This window comes from Camellia sinensis, chromosome 7, assembly GCF_055761805.1.
Source record: "Camellia sinensis isolate YWXY chromosome 7, ASM5576180v1, whole genome shotgun sequence".
Lineage (NCBI taxonomy): Eukaryota > Viridiplantae > Streptophyta > Magnoliopsida > Ericales > Theaceae > Camellia > Camellia sinensis.
In genome coordinates, this window is record NC_138967.1 from 140,015,647 (window position 1) to 140,035,312 (window position 19,666).

Sequence of the window (19,666 nt, forward strand, 5' to 3'; positions counted from 1 at the left end):
AACGGAAAGTAGAAAACACAGTGTGTCATGCCAATCAATTGAATCCCAGGTTGACGAGTCATGTTGTAACTCATTGCCGGCAGATTAAGCCAAGGGCAGCGCCAAGCGATGCGGTTTGCAAACAAGCTGCACATCCAATTGTACCACCACCCCTCATCCAGGGCATCAACCAAGCATTGTCGGAAAAAGTAGCCGCGAGCTGAGTATGCTGGGCAAGAATCCACAATCTGTAACTTGTCCATCAACCACACTTAGGGAGGGATGAAAAATGAGAGAATAAAGAATAGAGAGATGTACGATGAGAGAAAAGAAATAAAAGGGTTTTGTGAGAAAAACTGAGCTTGAGGGCCGAGTGATGTGAGCTATACATATGTGAGATTGGGTGGAAAACATTACCTGCAATAGTAGTAGGCTCCCCGCAAGCCTAGCCGTCTCCCGGCGATGAAAATCATCTAAGCCCATTAATGTCTCAGCCAATGTCATGGCGATGTAGCTCTCGCCCTCCTTCAAACCTTAGGCAACCTCGATCAACCGGACACTAAATCCACCGGAGCCCGAGGCAAGCAAGAAATGAGATAGCAAGCATAGGCAAAGCGCGTGTCACTGATAGCCCTGCCAATGATGGTCGCCGCAGTCACCAGTATCAGAAAACTAGCGAACCAAACTTGGGATGTCCACCTCCCCATCGTGAACCAATGATCGAGCATCATGCAAAGTGAGGCCGCACATTCGTCCACTACAAGAAATTGCACTTTTGGCGACGACGTCAATTTTTCATCGCTAAAAGTATATTTTTGGCGACATAGTGATCAATTTCGTTGGTAAAAGTATACCTTTACCGACGCAATTTGCTACCGTCGCTAAAAAAGCATAACATTCTTTTAGAGCCAAAATTTTTGGTTTGCGCCAAAATTTTTGGTTTGCGCCAAAATTTGAAAACTTTTAGCTACGAGGTTTATGTTTTAGCAACACAATAAGCGTTGCTATTAGTGTGCATACTTTTTGCAATGACAAGTTAGCGTGGGCAAAGAGTTAACCATTTAGCGACGATAACACTATTCGTCGGTAAAAGTTTTGCTAGTGGAATGATGTGATATAGTGATTTGTATTTTGATTACAATTTTCTAAAGAGTTTTAAATATTCTAGTTACTGAATTGTAAAATTAAAATGATTATTGAATTAGATCACAAAATGAACCCATTAAGCCCAAACACACTCTTAAGTTGAGATGACTAATTTGAGATAATTTAAACTTTTTCAAAGATTATGCTTAGATTATCAATTTCAATATGTTTGGTTTTATTTTCAGAAACTAGTTTTAATTTTTTTTTTCCCTAAAAAACTAAAAAAAAATTGGGTGAAATAAAAAATACTTATTATTTTCGTATATTTTTATCTTTTATGTCATAAACACTTTTTAAAATTTTAAAAATATAATTTTGATTTTTATTGCTCTCAAATTATTTTTAATTTTTTCAAAAAAACAAATCTAAAAATTGTTTTGAAATTATTATTATCATTATTATTTTAGTTGTGATCTGATTATCGGGCAATGGCAAATTTCCTCTTAAAATTCCCCCCTTTTTTTTTCCCTCATCAAATCTCCCCTCATCCATCTTCACGATTTCACTCTTCACTACCACAAAAATAGTTAAAGATCACACTTTGACAATTGAAAATATCTCATTTTTAGTGAAAGTGTGATAAAAAAAATTAGATTGATATTTTAATCACACTTAATTTGGGTGAGTGTGATAATATTTATTTTTAATCTCACTTTTTAAATAAGTATGATTATATCTTCTTTTTTAATCACATTTTTTAAATAAGTGTGATTGTATGTATTTTTTTTTTAATTTTAATTTTATATAAAACAATTTCCTTTTTTCTGATTCATAAAAATTCAAACTGGCCTTGACCTTTTTTATTTTTTTTTATTCCGTAGTAGAGCAACCCACACACACAACACACAATACAATTCATTTTTTTTTTTTAGATTCCCAAACCTATCTCTCACTCACTCCTCTCTCCAAACCCTAGCCCTACATCCTTTGATCGGCGGCGACTACGAGCAGCAGCAGCCTGCAGCGGCAGTGAGCGACTGAGGTCTCCAAGATACAAAACACAATACATTCAAATAAATTGTGCCATTTATGTTTCTAAACGTAATCTGAAGAATATGAGCAATTCGATAGGCCATAACTTGATTCACCATAATTTGCTTGCTCTTGTGGTGCTAGAGCATCAAAGTAAGATCAATTCCTCTTGCATTTCTGGTTACAATTTGTTTCAAGTTCAGGCAAATTCACAGATTCGAAAGTCGCATATCACTTCCAAATTCTGGGGAAAATGTCTGAATTTACGAAAAACGAAGTTGCCAATGGGAACAAATCGAGTGATTTCTGTTTTTCCTCAGTCTGTGTTAGCCACCGATCCAACTTCTAAGGTACACTATCAATTTCTAACCTATTCCCCCCCTGCACCGTTTACGTTATTGTGTTCAATTAAATGAATTTATTAGCCCAATTGATTATCTCGTTAGTATTTTTAACTCATGTTTATAACTTTTCCCACATGCCACTTATTTGTTTATTTTTCATATAAAAAAATTATAAAAAAAAAACTCAATTGAACCAAATTGAGACAGTGATAAATTCATGATTAAAATCGAGTCAATTGAAATTATAGGGAGTAAAATGACACAGGAAGTAACAAAGTACATAGACTACCATTTTAATTTACCCATTGAATAACTTTTGGAATCAGCTTTTGGGTTTTTTCCATTTTGGTTGAAAATTTTTCAATGTGAAGAGAAATGACAGATATTACAAACGATGATTTGAGTTACTGGTTTGGATGTCAGTTGATTTTGACTATTTCTTTCATTGTAGCAACTCACAGAAAGTTCAACCTTGATGGAAATACGAAATTACAAGTATTAACACCATAGGCTTTTGCATTTGTAATTGACCCCAGAAATTTTGTTGGGTTTAGATGAATTCAAATATATTAGCTTGCAGAACAATATTCTTTCAAATATTTCTGGCAATGCTAGCCTCCCTGCAAATGTCACTGTTAGGTTTGTTTTCCATCTTCATCCACAATGAAATATCTTTATATGCATGTGTTTCCTTGGTAAAAATCTAAAATTTTACCTTTTAGATTCATTCAAGTAAGATAAAGACATATTTAGCAGGTTCAAAGAGTTATCAAATTCCTCTTCTGTTATTCATTTGAAAATTTTGCAGGCTTCAAGGAAATCCAATATGCTTGAATACCAACCTGGTCCTGTTCTGTGGACCTCAGAATGAAAATGAAACTGTCAGTCATACCCCAAGCGCAACAAACTCTAATGATAATTGTCTGGTGCAATCATGCCCTTATGAATATGCCCCAAACTCACCATGCTTCTGTGCTGTGCCTCTGATCGTTGGATATCGGTTGAAAAGTCCTAGATTCAGATATTTTGAGCCGTACTGGGTTCCATTTGAGATGTACCTCACAACAGGTCTTAAATTGAACATTTTTCAGCTTGAGATTGTTTCTGTTTTATAGGAAGAAGGCCCTCGACTAAGAATGGACTTGAAGATTTTTCCTATATACGTTGACAACACCTCTTCTCACATCTTCAATACGACCGAGGTTTAACGAATCCGGAGCATGTTCACAGGATGTCATATTCCTGATAGTGAAATTTTTGGACCTTATGAACTTCTTGATTTCCCTCTGTGGTTCCCTTATGTAGATGGTTTGTCTTCTAAACCTTATCTGACAAATGTTTTTGTTTCTTGTTTTTTAGCAATCTGTCAGCAGCTCCTCGCACCTTTGACCTGAGGTTCAAAGAGTCATGCTCAAAACCAACAGGCTCAAGGAGGTCTTATCTGACATGTTTTGTTCAGGAATATGATGAAATAGATATAGTGATCTTATTCGTTATGGTCTTTGTATATCTTTCGTTGTGAGAAGGTTGTCACGTTTTTTTTGGGCTCTAGTTGAAAATATGGGTAGCTAGTTTACCCTCCATATGTATACTAGTGATGTTTACCCCTGGTGTGGCAGTACGAATGGTTTGCACACTATAAAAAATAAAAAATAAAAACCTAGCTAATGCTCCTATTAGCTGGAACTGTAGTGGATGATGCTTGGATCATGGTGTTGGATGATCTATCTGGGGGGGGGGTGGTTTACATTGATCTTAAAGTCGGCCACAAATAGTGACCTATGCCATTTTAAACAACGAAGTGCATAGTCATGCTTTCCAATTTTTGTATGCATTCAAGGATGGATTGAATTGGTTTGTGCTTGTTACTTTTATTTCTATTGCAGTGATCCCCTCTTCGACTTCAAAATCTGGAATTAGCAAGGGGGCACTAGCTGGCATTGTAGTAGGAACAGTTGCAGGTGTAGTTATATTATCTACTGTTGTGTCACTTCTCATATGGAGATTGCATATGAATAAATACACCGCAGTTTCAAAAAGACGTCGATGTGAGTATCTTATAATTACCAATATCTGAGGTGGAAGTAAATTTATCATGATTCTCTATTATTTTGTCCCTACTTTTTTGTAGTTGACCATAAGTATTTCAAAATGTTGGCAATTTTGATAAATATTCTAATTATTAATTCTATAAAAAAAATATAAAATACTCAGATCTATTATAGTAATCATTGGCTGCTTTAAACCAAGGTGGCTATTTGATATTTTTTCAAAGATCTGGTTTCAATATATGATGTTTATCATGATAGCTTTCGTAGATGAACAGGAAGCTGCCAGTTTCCAAATTTCAGCTGTTCTATGTATACATGAAAGTGATGTATACGCATATTATCCCTCTGGAATTACCCCTCCAACTTATCAAAATAGCATGTTTGATTTTTGTTGAGATTAAAACTTCAAAAAATAGTTTTATAATGGACAAACTTAAATAAGCACTTGTTCAACCCTGAGTAATAGGATTTAAAATTACCATGATTTACCATGGGCCTTGTGGGTTTGTAGAATGCATTCACCTTCCAAGACCAATGTAAGGGCACAAGTGACCGCAGAGGTTGGGAATGTCAACAATAAACATTTTGTATTAGCTCTCAAGGTAAAGATACAAGATTGCAGGAACAGTGAGACACTTGGATCCCTTGTTCAAATTTTGAGTTTTGTAATTGGAAATTATGCAGGTTAAGAGTATGCTTGATCCTTGTGAAGATGAAAATGATGACATTCAAGACGATGATGTGAGCTTGGGAGCTGATTTTGTACAAAGGGATGAGCATTCTGAATCTGTCAGTGAGGTGCTGTGTTAACATTTCGTTACTGTTTGTTCTCCATGAGCTTCACTAACTGCTGAAAGCTTGATTTACCATATAGAACAAGTGTTTAGTTAACTACTTGTCAATTTGTAACCCACTTTAGGTTAGCCATTCGCAAGATAACCAATACATAGTCGCGCCAATAGGTAATTACTTGTCTTTATGCTCGGCTGTTTCAGCTTGTTTACATATTAGGTGTTTCCAGTATTCTCTGAAGTTTGAAATGTGAATGACATTAGCTCTTTTGACAGATAAGCAGTAGAATTGTGATGATAATGGATGACATGGTTGATGAAGGTGATAACGACGCATGATGGGTTTCTTGATGCCAAAAGCAACCGGAGGCTAGGTATGTTCAGTCAAATTTTAAGTTCCATTTTTTAAAAAATTTTTAAATGCTTTTTAAAACTTTTTGGCGTTAAATGCCACAGGCAAATGTGTGATCCATTCTGATCTGACTGAGAAAAAACTAATGGAAGTCAAGAAAGTCTTGGACATTGATGCCATGGTGATGTTTAAAATTTTCTAGAAATTCATAATTGCACACATCTTGACATATTTTTGTGTTGATCTTTTGGAACTCTATCAAATTGAACAGGATTTGGATATTAATGAATCACATAACAAGTTCAACCACATTGAATTTCAGAAAATGGGTAAGTGGATCAGAATACTAGCATGCTTATGCTTCATTATCTAGTGGTTTCTGTACTTTGCAACAACAGAAACTAAGAATGCTCATTGATGATCAGGGATCGATAGGGACATGTCCACTCGTGGAATGCTCCACTCCATTGGACCAGATCTCACACACACATGGGGCAAATCTGAAACACATCAAAATGGCTCTATAAGAAGCAAGCAAAATGGTTTAAGGGCAAGGGATTATGGAAATACCCCCACAAGTAGAGCTGAGGTTAGTCTCTCTAGTCCTGAACTACTTCCTTTTTACTTATAAACACTGATTCCAGTCACTCCACAAGTTTCACGGAAGTTTTGTCTGAAGCATTGTGTTTGCTTAATAGGCTCACATTAGGCGCCAAAATTTTAGCTACGAGGCTTATTTTTTAGCAACACATTGTGTTTGCTATTACATTTTGTGCGTTATTTTGATTTTGGTTGTGCATGTATATTATATATATATATATATATGAATTATTGGTGGGTTTGTAAAACCCTTTTCTTTGATTTGTAGAGAATTGAATTGAAAGAACATTGTGCTTGAGTTATTTGTCCCTTCCCAATAAATAAATAAATAAATAATTGGTGTGTTCTGTTCCTGAGCATCATTCTAAATGAACTGAATAAACCAGATTAATGTGGGTTTGACAGTCAGCTTGAATCAATGTGGTTTTAAATTAAGAATGGTTTAAAAAAATCAGCATCTGCCACTCAGATTTGTTCCTATGACTAAATGCAGACTTTGATGTAGGAGTTTCATAATAAGTTATGCTGTTATGGTTTCCCCTTACTGTCTGAAACATATACAAATATCGGTGTTCAATTCGAGACTCTCAATCTTAATGGTAAACGTAACAGTATATCCCAATTTGCTTTGTTGTTGTTTGGTTGCCTAGAAATGATAGAAAGGGAAGAGATGACAGTGCTTTTGAGTCTTGTTTGATATACTATTATTGTTTATTTTCAAGATTTGAAGTTTGTTCTTTATCTTGGGTTTTGAGTTCTTCAATATTTTAGCATTTGACATTTTGGTTCTTTACCCTTCCTACATGTATTTTTATAATAAAATGGATAGCAATATTACACTGAATGAGCATCACTTTTTAGCCTAAAACTTATTAAAAAAAAGTTTAAAAACTTGACAAATTATATAAAAAAGTCAAATTTTCTCACATTTTTTCATAAAAAATTAAAAAAAAAAGTCATTCTAAACATAATTTTTTACTTCATATTTTAATTAAAAAATTAAAAATTACTGAAATAGCATGATACCAAACGAGGATTCCTTAAGCTATGTTTGGATCTTGCATTGTCATGGGAAAGGAAAATGAAACTGAAATTATATATATATATATATATTTTCAATTTCTTCCCATTTTTCCTTTCTTTTCTGTTCACTCCACAAATCCAAGATTTTTTTTTCCCATTTTTTTGCTTTCCTCTTCATAATTCCAAGATCCAAACTCAACTTTAAATGGTTAAAATAGATTAGTTAAATGTATTTGTATGTCTTGGACTTGAATTGAGATTAGTTCAATGTATTTGGTGTAGTTGAGGATAGCTCAAACATTAGTGGCCTGTCTTATTGGGCAGATTATAGCATATGATTGAAATTCTTAATTATTGGGATTCACATTCTAGTGTTTGGTTGTAATTTTTGTTATTCGGATTAGGTTCCAATGGATATTCTATCTAACAAAATCAATAGAATCCTACAACTTACATGAAAAAAATGATAAAAGGACAAAAATATATATGTAGTATGTATTCATCTATATTGAATTGCAGATATAGAAATGATAGAATCATTTTTTATTGAACCTAATCTAGGTCTCCTATAGAAGATGAAAGAAGATAGGCAAGAAATCAAACAAGAGACTGCTAATGCAAAACAAACATATAATTGGGATAATATATTTCCATATCCATTGCAAAACGAACGTGCACAAGAGCGGATTATGTATCCCACTAATCCAATTGGATAACTAATCCTACACTAATCACATGGGTTGTTAATCTCCTCACTATTAATCCTACTAATTAAACATGGCGTAGATGTGTTAATGTATCTATTATTTTGGATGAAACTCTGTTTTATAGCTAGAAATAGAGGAAAGAAGGAAATAAAGGTTTGAATCTAATTTTTGCCTCCCATGTTATGGTTGATTCTAAACATTCATAATTTATAAGCCAAATAGTTGAAAGTAGGCTAGAGGTTCATTGTTCCTGGGGTCCCAATTCATGTAAAACAAAAAACTCAAATATTTAATATTACTGCTATTCCAATAATCTTATTAGCACCCAAACAGAGACCCAATGATACCATATTAAAATTCAAGGTCATGGAGATAAGTTTGATGAAACTTGTGAAGTTTAACTGTTGTTCTACTCTCTCTCTCTCTCAATATGAAAGTGAAACTGACAGCAGATTACTTGAATTCGTTTGGCAGAGGACACACTTTGGACTGGGATTCCTGGAAACTACACAAACCCAGATGCACCAAAACCTTTTTCATCGCGTCTCACTGCAACTTTCGAATAGCTCAAAGAATGTTGGGGAAAATGGGTGTTTGGATAGGAAGAAACATTTGTCCTCTGCAACTGATCTGTTTTCAGAAAATAGTGAAGATAAGATGGTTTCAACTGCAGAGAGAGTGAAATCTTTTCAAACTGATGAAGATCCCTCTTTAGTGGAGCTTTTGTTCCAGTATGGTTGATATCTACTTATTTCATGTTCACGGCCTGGAACTCAAGTGGCAAACTTGCAGGGAATATGGAACAAGGATATTGAGCCAGCATGGGAGTAAGCTCTCTCTCTCTCTCTCTCTCTCTCTCTCTCTCTCTCTCTCTCTCAGTGTGCGCATGGTATCTTGTAATTTTTTCCTTGATGCAAGTGCATAGTGAAATCTTCTTTCTTTTTTTCTTCCCCTTTAAGAAATTAGCTTCTAAGAGAGATGAGAGAGAGTTGGAAAGATAGAATTTTTAAGCCATAAAAACAGCAATATTGCCTTTCAATCTGTACTTCATTTTATATTAGTCTTCTGATGTAACATAATTTCTCTGCTTCCTGTTGATAAAAAAAGCATATGTATTTTTGCATCTACTAATGTGACCTTTTCCTTTTTAACTTTCCAGTGGCGCTCAACACTTGAATATTAATCTTCAAATGAACTATTGTCCCTCCCTTCCATGCAACCTTCATGAGTGTCACAAGCCCTTGTTTGATTACATTTTGTCTCTGTCGGTCAATGGAAGTAAAACTGCCGAAATAAGAATATCTTTCACTTATCAAACATTAATGGTCCTTATGAACTGTTGTTTTATTCATTTTGTGTGATCACATGTGGTATTGTATATATATGTATATTTGTTTTTCTGCAGGCCATCATTTGGAGCTTAGTATCTTTTATTTTTTTTTTGAAAGACTGAATAAGTATAAAATATGTATGTATGCATATAAAATTTGTACATCAAAGTAGTTAGGTAGGTTAAGACCCAGGATGAACTCTGTGATTGGTGTTTTCCGTGATAAATTGTTCTATTTAAGCATTCTATATTCTTTATAAGCACTATTGTTTTTATTTAGGCACAGAATGTTACAGGTGAACTATGAAGCAAATGGTTGGGTTGCACATCAGGTGTCACATATATAGGCAAAAACATCTCCTGACCGAAGTCAGGCTGTTTGGGCTTTATGGCAAATGGGTGGAGCATGGCTTTGTACTCATCTATGGGAGCATTATACTTGTACTATGGACAAAGTAAGATTTGCTTATACTTATAATGGGAGCATTATACTTATACTTGCTGGGCTGCTGCTGTTGCAATGTTGCTGTGAGGCGGCTGCTACTAGATGTTGGTATACTGGATAAGTTTGTGGGTGATTTTCATGCCGTTTTGTCTGTCTTGGTTAGTTTCATGTTTTCATTTTATTATCTGTTGTTTTTAATGTGAGTTCACAATTTGGATGTATTTGGATATTTTAGTGACTTTACCCTTTTAGGTTTTATACATTGCTTCTAAAAACAGTAACAGTAGTGTTTTTTTTGCTTGCACATCAATTTTAGGTGGTTTCATATCAATGTTATTAGTTTGTAATAGTGGTGCCTGAGGGATGCCTCTTGTAAATCTGTAAATCTTATAAAAATATATAAATTATTTTCAATTATTTTTGTTAGTAAATGTGTCGTCAAAAGTTTATTTTTGCCCACTTATATTGTGTTGCTAGAAGTGTATTTTTTGTCAATGTCAATTTGTCATTGCCAAACGAAAACATTTATCGACAAACAAATCGTCGGCAAATGGCTATATTTACCGACGTAAATGTGTTGCCAAAAGTTTACTTTTACCCACTCATATTGTGTTGCTAAATGTGTATTTTTTGCCAATGCTAATTTGTCGTTGCCAAAAGTGAAGTTTTATCGACAAACAAATCGTAGGCAAATGACAACATTTACTGACGTAAATGTGTTGCCAAAAGTTTACTTTTGCCGACGCATATTTTGTTGCTAAAAGTATATTTTTTGCCCATGCAAATTTGTGTCGCGAAAAGTGCCACACAATCATCATATTTGAATGACTTTTACCAACGCAAGGTAAATTGCCGACGATGGATGAAGACTTTTATCGACGACTATGTTCGTCGCTAAAGGCATTACTTTTACCAACGTAATGATAATTTCGTCGGCAAAAACTTTTGCCGACTCACTTTTGCCTACGGGTTGCCAACGTAGCTTGATGTGTTGGCAAAACTTTTTGCCGATGAATTTTCCCTTTTAGCAACATATTTTGTTGCGTTGCAAAAAATGCAATTTCTTGTAGTGGTCCTAGGGCTTGGACGTGGCCAAATCGGAGTTGAGGCAAGATCTCCTTATTGCGCTCGGATTCCATCAAAGCTTAGAAATCTTCGAAAGTAGGACACATCTCTTGCCTGCTAAAGCTAAAGACGTGTGTTATCGGGTTCCAAAACCTTGTCGCGGCATGGAGGAAAGGAAGATGCAGCGTAGTACGGCCTAGCGTGAATAGTGAATTCAAGCCGAAGCCCCGGAAGTTCAACTTTTCCGAGCCATCTAGAGAAGCAATCCAAGCTGTGAGATTTTGGACAAGGAACGCCTCCATTTTGGTGCAAAACTGAGATAAAATGGATGAACCACGAAGCTGAAACTTTTATAGAGGATAAGGCACTGTTCGGGGGGCACGTGTCAACAATTTGGTGGTTGCCAAGCCAGGTGGTCGGCCGACCACCTTTTCTGGTCGGCCGACCACCCCTTTGGTTTCTAATGAAAAAAGCTGGTCGACCAGCTCCCTCTGATGGTCAGCCATGAAGAGAAGAGGGGCTTTGGTCTTGTCCTAGCCTCTAGAAGAAAGTTCCTAGCATTTCCATGCATCGGGAGTGTTGAAGGTGCGAGTTTCCTCTGTTTCGGATGCGTTCCGTCACTCCGATCGTCCGAAATGCATTTTGTTTATCGAGTTGTTGTTGAGTCTTGCTTATCGAGTTGTTGTTTTGCTTATCAAGTTGTTGTTTTTCTTATCGAGTTGTTTTGTTTGTCGAGTCTTGTTTATCGAGTCATCGAGTTTCGTGTATTGAGTTGCTACTCTCTGTTTAATCAACATTGTTATGTCTTGCTTATCGAGTTGTAAACTTGCTAAGGTTTTGTTGTTTCTTAGTAAGTTAAGTTGTTTAGTTTGTTGTGTTGGTTCACTACCTGACTTGGCAATTTTCAGTGCACAATTCCATTCAATCTCATTTTCGTGCAAAATGATGCGATGCAATGCTAAGAACATAAAATGAAACACTTTTTCAAAAAGCTATTTCATTCCATCATGCTTCCTTTAGTACAACATTTTACAACAAGGGTACAAGTTTTACAGAAAATAAAACTGCCTAATAATGTATAATGTGCTACAACTACTAGTAAAAAAGGAAATAAAGCAGGAACAGCTGCATCAGTGCTATCAAGCACAGGAATAAGAGGCCCTCTTCGTCCTCTTCTGCGGAACAACCTCTGCACCATCATCATCATCGGAATCGGAGTCGCCGCCCTCGGAATCCTCCTCGGCATCATCTCCACTACCGGAACCGAAACGAGAGTCATCCTCTCTGCCAGCGGATGTCTTTGACTGGGGATGTGCAGGCTCCTCCTCCTCGCTGGACTCCTCCTCTACGATAGGTGCTCTGCGTCTGCCTCCGCCGCGAGTCGAACCTCCTCTCCCAGCTCCCCGAGAAGGCCTGGATGGCCCGGCCTGTGGCCCAGTATGTAGCGGGGGCATCTAAAAGAAAGAGCATAATTTGAATACATCAGCTAAAGTATGTATATCAGATGCTGATGCGAGAAAACTACAAAGAGTGGGTGTATGCAGATACAGTACATGAATTGGTGTGTGTCAGATGTGCTCTACACATACAATCAATGCATGCAGTGAAATATTCAAGTTCAGCATGTCATCAGAATTATGATAAATGCAAGAAAACTAAAGAGTACCGGGACACCGACGATGGACAACAGCGTCTCTCTCCGCAGGACCATGCAAGCTCAAGTCATCAATGAGTAAATAAATGCCTCAGTACCTGAGTGGTAAACGAAAAGCAGTGGAACATACCGGTGGTGAGTCAGGATCACTGATGTATCGGTGATCGGGCATAGGGGGCTCTATCAGAATCGGGTAGGAAGTCCCGTATCGCCATCCTGTCAACTCAGTTAGGATATCTCGATGTGCCGGCCTTGCTGGTCGAAGGAATATCTGTAGCCCGGGCCCGGCTCAATGATGGCATGCCGGCAGGCCTCCTCGTCGGAGTACGGACACCTGTCAATGGAGGCATTAAGTATGTATGACGGTAAGTCGCGTACTTCCCCTCCTCCAAATGTAGAAATACGTCGGTACCCAACATGGCGCTATCGACATCTTGGGAAGTGAGCCCCTCAGTAGACCGCATGTCGTCCGGAGGTGCTGCGGGGACGCTCTGCTCGGGGTAGCCCATAGTCTGGCGCCTGAAACGGTCCCCCAGAAACCAGGCCCTACCAACGGGCCCCTCAAATAGGATCCTGTACCGAGAAGCGGCCCACCCCCCAACAAATTGAAATCGGGTATTTCCACCCAAGGGCGCCCAGGGCTGCCATGTGATCGGCGGATAACCAATGCATAAGCTGATTAGAAATCGTAAATGTGCAAGATGAATCAAAGATGAAAACATGGAGAACTGAGATTCTGAATTACCTCTGTCGGCCGCACTGTATCAAAAAACTGCCGTAGGTAGGGAAGAGACTCTTGAGCTCTCGGCCGGTACTGGCCCTCAAATACAAGTGAGTAAGGAATCATAAGAGGCACCGCCACCTCGAGCTCTGGGGCCAGCGTCGGAAAGTACGTGAAAACCCATAGCTGTGGAAAACAGGGCAGTAGCCATCAGAATACAGAATGCTGAGTGTAGGATGTGAATGCAGAATGTACAGAGAATGCAGAATACTGAGAACAGAATGCAAAGTACAGAATGTAAAGTGTGCCGTGTGTGCAGTGTACAAATAATGAAAAGCAGAAATATAAATCAAAGAGGGCAGAAAGTACCTCCCAGGCGCTCCAATAGCCACCGACTATGTTCTCCCGTCCGCGGGAGGTCGCACTCATGTAGCAATAAAGGGTAGCTAGGCCGGCGCCACCCCAGTCATACCGACTGACCTGTGATAGGTCTACCAGAGCACTCAGCAGATAGAGTCCAACGGTGTTCCCCCTATCGGAGAACAGAGTGGTCCCGAAAAGGAACATCAAAAATCCCTGAGTGTACTGTGCTACCTCCTCAGGAGTCTCGGGCTCAGTCCTCCTGAAATGTATGGAAAACCAAGTGTACAGGACCCTGCCTGATGATCTGTCAACCGGTGGGCGAACTCCCAATAGATAAATCCAGGCAGCCTCCCACTCGCCCATGTCATCGTCATAAGGGATCGACCAGCCTCCCAAGTCAAGGCTTGTCAGCACAGCAAAGTCGAACGGGGTCATAGTCATGTCCCTGGTAGCTGAGAAATGAAAGGAGTTGGTGGTATCCCACCATCTCTCTACAAGGGCGCCCATCAACGTCCTGCTAGCGGGATAGCGAGATATCCCTGTGCAAAAGGGTCCGAACCTTGCCTGGTCAACCCAATCACAAACGGCCTCCGGGAGCTCCGTGTACCACTCCCTCGCAATGATGGAGCCATATCCTCGTGTAATACAGGAAGACACCTGCATTCAGAATGAACACATGTATTAAGTTCAACATGAAAATATGAGCTGGCTGCAAATCAAATCAATTACAATGTTGAGAGCTGTGTGTTCAACATGAAGTATAAGAACTGTGTTGTGTGTTCAACTCAAGAGTTTGGGCTACGTGTTCAGATTTCAGAAATAATAAGCTGTGTGTTCAACAACAAGTGTTTGGGTTGCGTGTTCAAACTTCAGAAATAGTGGGCTGTGTGTTCACCTCAACAGTTTGGGCTACGTGTTCATCTCTTAACAAGTGTGTGCTACGTGTTCATAATCAACAATGGGCCGCGTGTTCAGAAATTCAAAGTTTGAGCTGCGTGTTCAACTCTCGTAAAGTGTGTGCTGCGTGTTCACAATCAACAATGGGCTGCGTGTTCAGAAATTCAACAGTTTGGGCTGCGTGTTCAACTCTCAACAAGTGTGTGCTGTGTGTTCACAGTCAATATGTGGGCTGCGTGTTCAGAAATTCAAGTGATTGAGTTGTGTGTTCAAGATGCAAACAGAATACTGTGTTATAGACTAAGTGTTCAGAACAAGCTGTGTGCTAGAATGAGCAGATAAACATAGCGAAAGCATGAAATGCACGAAAAATGCATAATACATTGCAAAAAATGTAAAAGTGAAGTACATACCTCTCGTGCCTGATGAGAGAGGTGGGACTCCGGCTCCCACAATAGTAGATCCACAGGTGCTCGATCATCAAAATTGGTAAAATGGTAGAAAACGGCCCGAGGAAGGATATGCTCCCGAGGGTGATACCTCTCGGGATCGAATGGCCGAACCCTAGGAGGCAAAGACACGATGTCTGGCTCACCTCCGGAAAAAGTCAGCAAAAGTCAACTCTCGGGAAAATGAAAAAGTCAACAAAAGTAAACTCCTGAGAAAATGTTCTAAATATTGAGACAAACTTACCGCAAGTGGTGAAAATGGAGAAAGAAGCACCGAAATCAAAATTTAATCGGTTCAAAGTGAAGAGACCTGGAAGTTTTCGTGAAACAACTTTACGTGGGGCATTGGAAAACGCGTATAGAGCACAGATCTGATAGGGAAAATGGTTTAGGAAGGAGGAGGAGCTAATTTCGAACCTGAAGTTGTGAAGAAAAGTGTTTTGGCCGTGTATATTTAAAGATCCAAGGGTGAATGGACAAAACTGCCCTTGTTTTTGGCTAGGTGGTCGACCGACCACCTTTTCTGGTAGGCTGACCACCCCCTACACCAAACCTGGTCGGTGGCCTCCAGACATGGTCAGTGGTGTTCCCAAGGTGGTCCCCAATGCCTTTTTGAGCTCCCTGCAAATTTTGGTAGTGATCGGAGTCCCCGGCACCCGAGAAAGTACAAGAAAAGTGCACTTTTTGTCGCGAAATCCCTCCGCGGGAACTTCAACATCAACTTTCGATGCGTGTTTCATTGTTACTCGTCAGGAGAAAGATGTATCCTTGTTGCTGTAGACACCCCATTTTTGACCGACCTTAAGACTCAGACGTCACCGATTGAGCGCTTGGTGATGTTGCATAATGTGCTCGTTCAGAAGTTTCAGAGTCGCGGCCGTGAGCCCTGCCTCCGGACTCTCGAACCCTCTTTTGTGCTTTGCCTCGGTTTGCGAACCAGGCTCGGTTTTCTTTTTTTCTTTTCCTGAGGGAAGGGAGAGGTCCCGTAGACCATCTCTCAGTGGCCGTAGGCTACATTTTGTGGCCACAGGCCATTTTGCCCATTTCGGAGTCCGGTTTCCGATTTTTCGGGGCCGTTGGCCGTGTACCTCAGTTCGGGACCGCTTAACCATCTCCGTTTGCCCCGGTTTTTGGCATACTTCTTATTTACTCCCTTTTGAGGGACACTGGCGTCTGAAAAACCCACTTCGTGGCCGAATGCCACTTTCGGTGCTTAACAGCCCATTTTCGGGACCCCGAACTGCGCGTTTTGGCCCCCGAACATTCGTTTTGCGACGGTTTTTGTTTATTTTTGGCAGGTACCTCTGTTTTATCACTGGGAAGGTCACTGAAGGGTGGGAGGCCAGTAATTGTTGCAGCAACCAGTTATACATCCTCCGACGCCCTCCGGCGCCCGTTTTTCACACTTCCGGGCTAATGTTGAACCCCTTGGACCCATTTTCTTGAACTTTGAACCACATATTTGTGATGTACACACTTGGGAGGACCCTAAAAGTTGGTGGCCGGCCAGTAATGCTGGTTGACCCTTTTGACCCCCTCATTCCGGGCTAATGTTGAACACCTTAGAGCCACTTTCTTGAACTTTGAACCACATATTTGTGATGTACACACTTGGGAGGACCCTAAAAATTGGTGGCCGGCCAGTAATGCTGCTTGACCCTTTTGACCCCCTCCTTCCGGGCTAATGTTGAACCCCTTGGACCCACATTCTTGAACTTTGAACCACAGGGTTGTGTTGTACACACATAGGAGGACACCATCAATTGGTGGCCGGCCAGAAAATCTGATTGACCCTTTTGACCCCTAGCCGGCCGGCTAGGTGGTGTGGCCGGCCGGCCACCTGAAGCAAAAGTAACAGGCCGGCCGAGATCCTTGCACTGTGCACTTTACAGCTGTGGAGCTTTATCCCCCAGAAAATATCAACATCCGGGGGATATTTTGTGGGGGAAAGCTTGCCTCCTTTTCCCCCACCTTTACACCCTCCTTTTGGTCCTTAATACCAGCTGCCATTGTTTGTTATGAGGGTTAGAAAAATTTGTCTTGAGGCTTCCATACACAACTCCATCTCTAGACCTCTCATTTCCTCGAAAATTTCTAAGTCCCTAAGCACCATTTCTTCTACACCACCAAGCTCTACCATCACCACTTCATTTCCAGCAACAAGGATGGCTCCTCAAAGGCAAAAGGAGCTGCAAATTGGTCCAAGAAGCAACAAAAGCATTTAGTCTTCAAGGGTGAGTAACATTTCTTCTCTTTGACCCTTTTTCTTGATCCATTGGTAAGCCCCATATGTTTTTTGTTTCAAGCTCCGGCCCTAACTGAAAGGGGCCCTCTTTTGAGCTCATTTTCACTTTTCATTAAGGGCTCAACCCTGTTTGAGCCCTCCATGATACACTTGCTTCATTGATCCTCTTGTATGTCAAAATCTTGCATGCTATTTTTGGTCCATGAGTAATCTGTTTTTGAGCATGTTTTAAACTGACATTAGGCTTATTTTGAGCCCCTCTTCAACATTGAAGAAGGGCTCAACACCATTTGGGACTTCCATGTTATACTTACCTTTATACTCCTCTTTTATTCCCCATTCTTGCATGTTTAGTTAGCCCATCATGCTTTTGTTTTTGGCCATTTTACAGTTCTGGAAATAGTCCTATTTTGGCCCATTATACATGTTTTATTAAGGGTCTTTGGCTGTTTGATGATTATTTCGCATACCTCATGTTATAGCCACTTTTGAGCCTCATTTTGCATCACATTTCTAGCATGTTTGTATACAGATTTTGAAGCTGCCATAAACTGTAAATATGCATATTTTTGGTCCCTCTTCAGTGTTGTAGAAGGAAATTTTTCAGTTTGGATTTTTCTTATATCACTTGCTTCATTACCCCTCTCTTGGCCCCTATTCTTGCATGCTATTTTTGCCATACCTATGCTTGCTGTTTGGCCATGTTTATAACTGTGAAAGTGCCTTTTTTGGGACTGCCTAGCTTCTGCCTTTGCATTTCATGTCCACATTGTGCATGCATTGCATAGCTATAGGCCATTTCGGGGGCCTAAATTCACATTTCGGGACAATTCCTTGCATTTCGTGTCATTTCGCCTCATTTCGGGACTGTTTTCTCCCATATTTTAGTGCTGAAATTCCATTAGAATGATTGCTATCCATTTCATGTCATTGCATCGCATTTTGCCATCGCCTCGGTTTGCGTGCCCGTGTGCACGCATTTCGAGGCACTTCATTTTCATCCGCCGGCATACTTATGTGAGTGTGGCTGAGGCTCACTCATGTTAGTATAAGCCCATATCATGTTTTCATGTCATTGCATCGCATTTTGCCATCGCCTCAGTTTGCGTGCCCGTGTGCACGTATTTCGAGGCACTTCATTTTCGTCCGCCGGCTTCTTATGTGAGTGTGGCTGAGGCTCTCACATGTTAGTATAAGTCCATGTTGCATTCTATATGCCATTTTAGCCATATTGCATTGCGTATGCATTTCCTCGGTTTGCGTGCCCGTGCGCACGCATTTCGAGGCATCTTTTTTTTACAGCATAGTGCATACTAGGTTGTATCTTAGATCGCATTCAGTCATTTTCCTCAGATTGAGTGCCCGTGTGCACGTATTTCGAGGCATCTCATTTTCCCAGCATTGTGCATACTAGGTTGTATCTTAGATCACATTCTGCCATTTTCTCGGATTGCGTGCCTGTGTGCACGCATTTCGAGGCATGTCATTCCATAGCATTGTGTATGTCAGGATTATATCTTAGTTGCATTTCATGCATATCATGCATATCGCATCGTGTTCGGGATAGGAGTTAGCCCGGGCATGGGAAATGAGATACATTCCGTACTCCGAGTGACGGAATGTGTCTCAATTCCCCAGTCACCGACACTCCGGATTATCCATGATGGAGTTAGGTTTTAGCTGTAGTTTCATGTGCATTCATTCCATATTGAATTGTGCAATTCGACTCCTCGGCCATCATGCCTCGATATGCGTGATTGGTGGCACAAGGATCGAGACATGCATATATCTGTGCAAATACATTGCTATGCCCCTTTCCTGCTCTCTGTTGCAGCAAAACGAAGAATCAGCAACTTTTCGGGGCCTGGCACGCATTTCAAGAACAGGTGTAAACAGAGGCTAATTGGGGCATTCGGGTGGATTTCCGCGCAAGACAACCCGGACATGCATCATCCATCAGAAGCAAGGCAGTCCCTGGCTTGCACGCCAGTTTTATTTATATTCTTAGTTAATTTGTTAATTAATTAGGATTTTGTACTATTTTGGACTGTAATATTCTTTCATTCGGGACTGTAATATTTGGACTGTATTATTTATTCAGACCCTCTGCGCGAGGGCATAACTGTAATAAGTGTGCGTGAGTGTGATGTATGTCTTCCAACCCCACGTCTTTCTCCCTTTTATTTATCCGCTTATGATGGTTAGATTAGGGCATATTTCAATTAGCATACAGTATGACAGCATGTTTGCATTATTCATCTGTTTTGCATGCACCGGGCTCGGCGCATCATACTAACTGCATCGTATTTTCAATTCCAAATTGAATATATGATAGTTGTAGCATTTCATATGCCATCTTAGAATAGCCGAGCCTGCTATAGTTGCATTTTTGCATGTGTTGCATTAGGCATTTCTGTATACTTAGGATCATGCATGATTTCTAATAAAGTTTCTGTTTTGGCTTGGAGTACTCGGTAAGTTTTATGCTTTAGCATCCTTGCATGCGTGTGAGTGAATACCATGATAGCATGC

General features: G+C 39.8%; 2 long non-coding RNA genes across 2 annotated transcripts; both read left to right on the forward strand.

The window, feature by feature from the left end:
• Nucleotides 1-5,048: 5,048 nt before the first annotated feature.
• Nucleotides 5,049-5,965, forward strand: LOC145794794 (uncharacterized). Its single transcript, XR_014334738.1, has 5 exons — nucleotides 5,049-5,094; nucleotides 5,177-5,290; nucleotides 5,560-5,657; nucleotides 5,740-5,816; nucleotides 5,907-5,965. It is a non-coding gene; the product is annotated as an uncharacterized LOC145794794 (long non-coding RNA).
• Nucleotides 5,966-6,093: 128 nt separating this feature from the next.
• Nucleotides 6,094-9,891, forward strand: LOC145794795 (uncharacterized). Its single transcript, XR_014334739.1, has 3 exons — nucleotides 6,094-6,224; nucleotides 8,440-8,792; nucleotides 9,582-9,891. It is a non-coding gene; the product is annotated as an uncharacterized LOC145794795 (long non-coding RNA).
• Nucleotides 9,892-19,666: the final 9,775 nt, after the last annotated feature.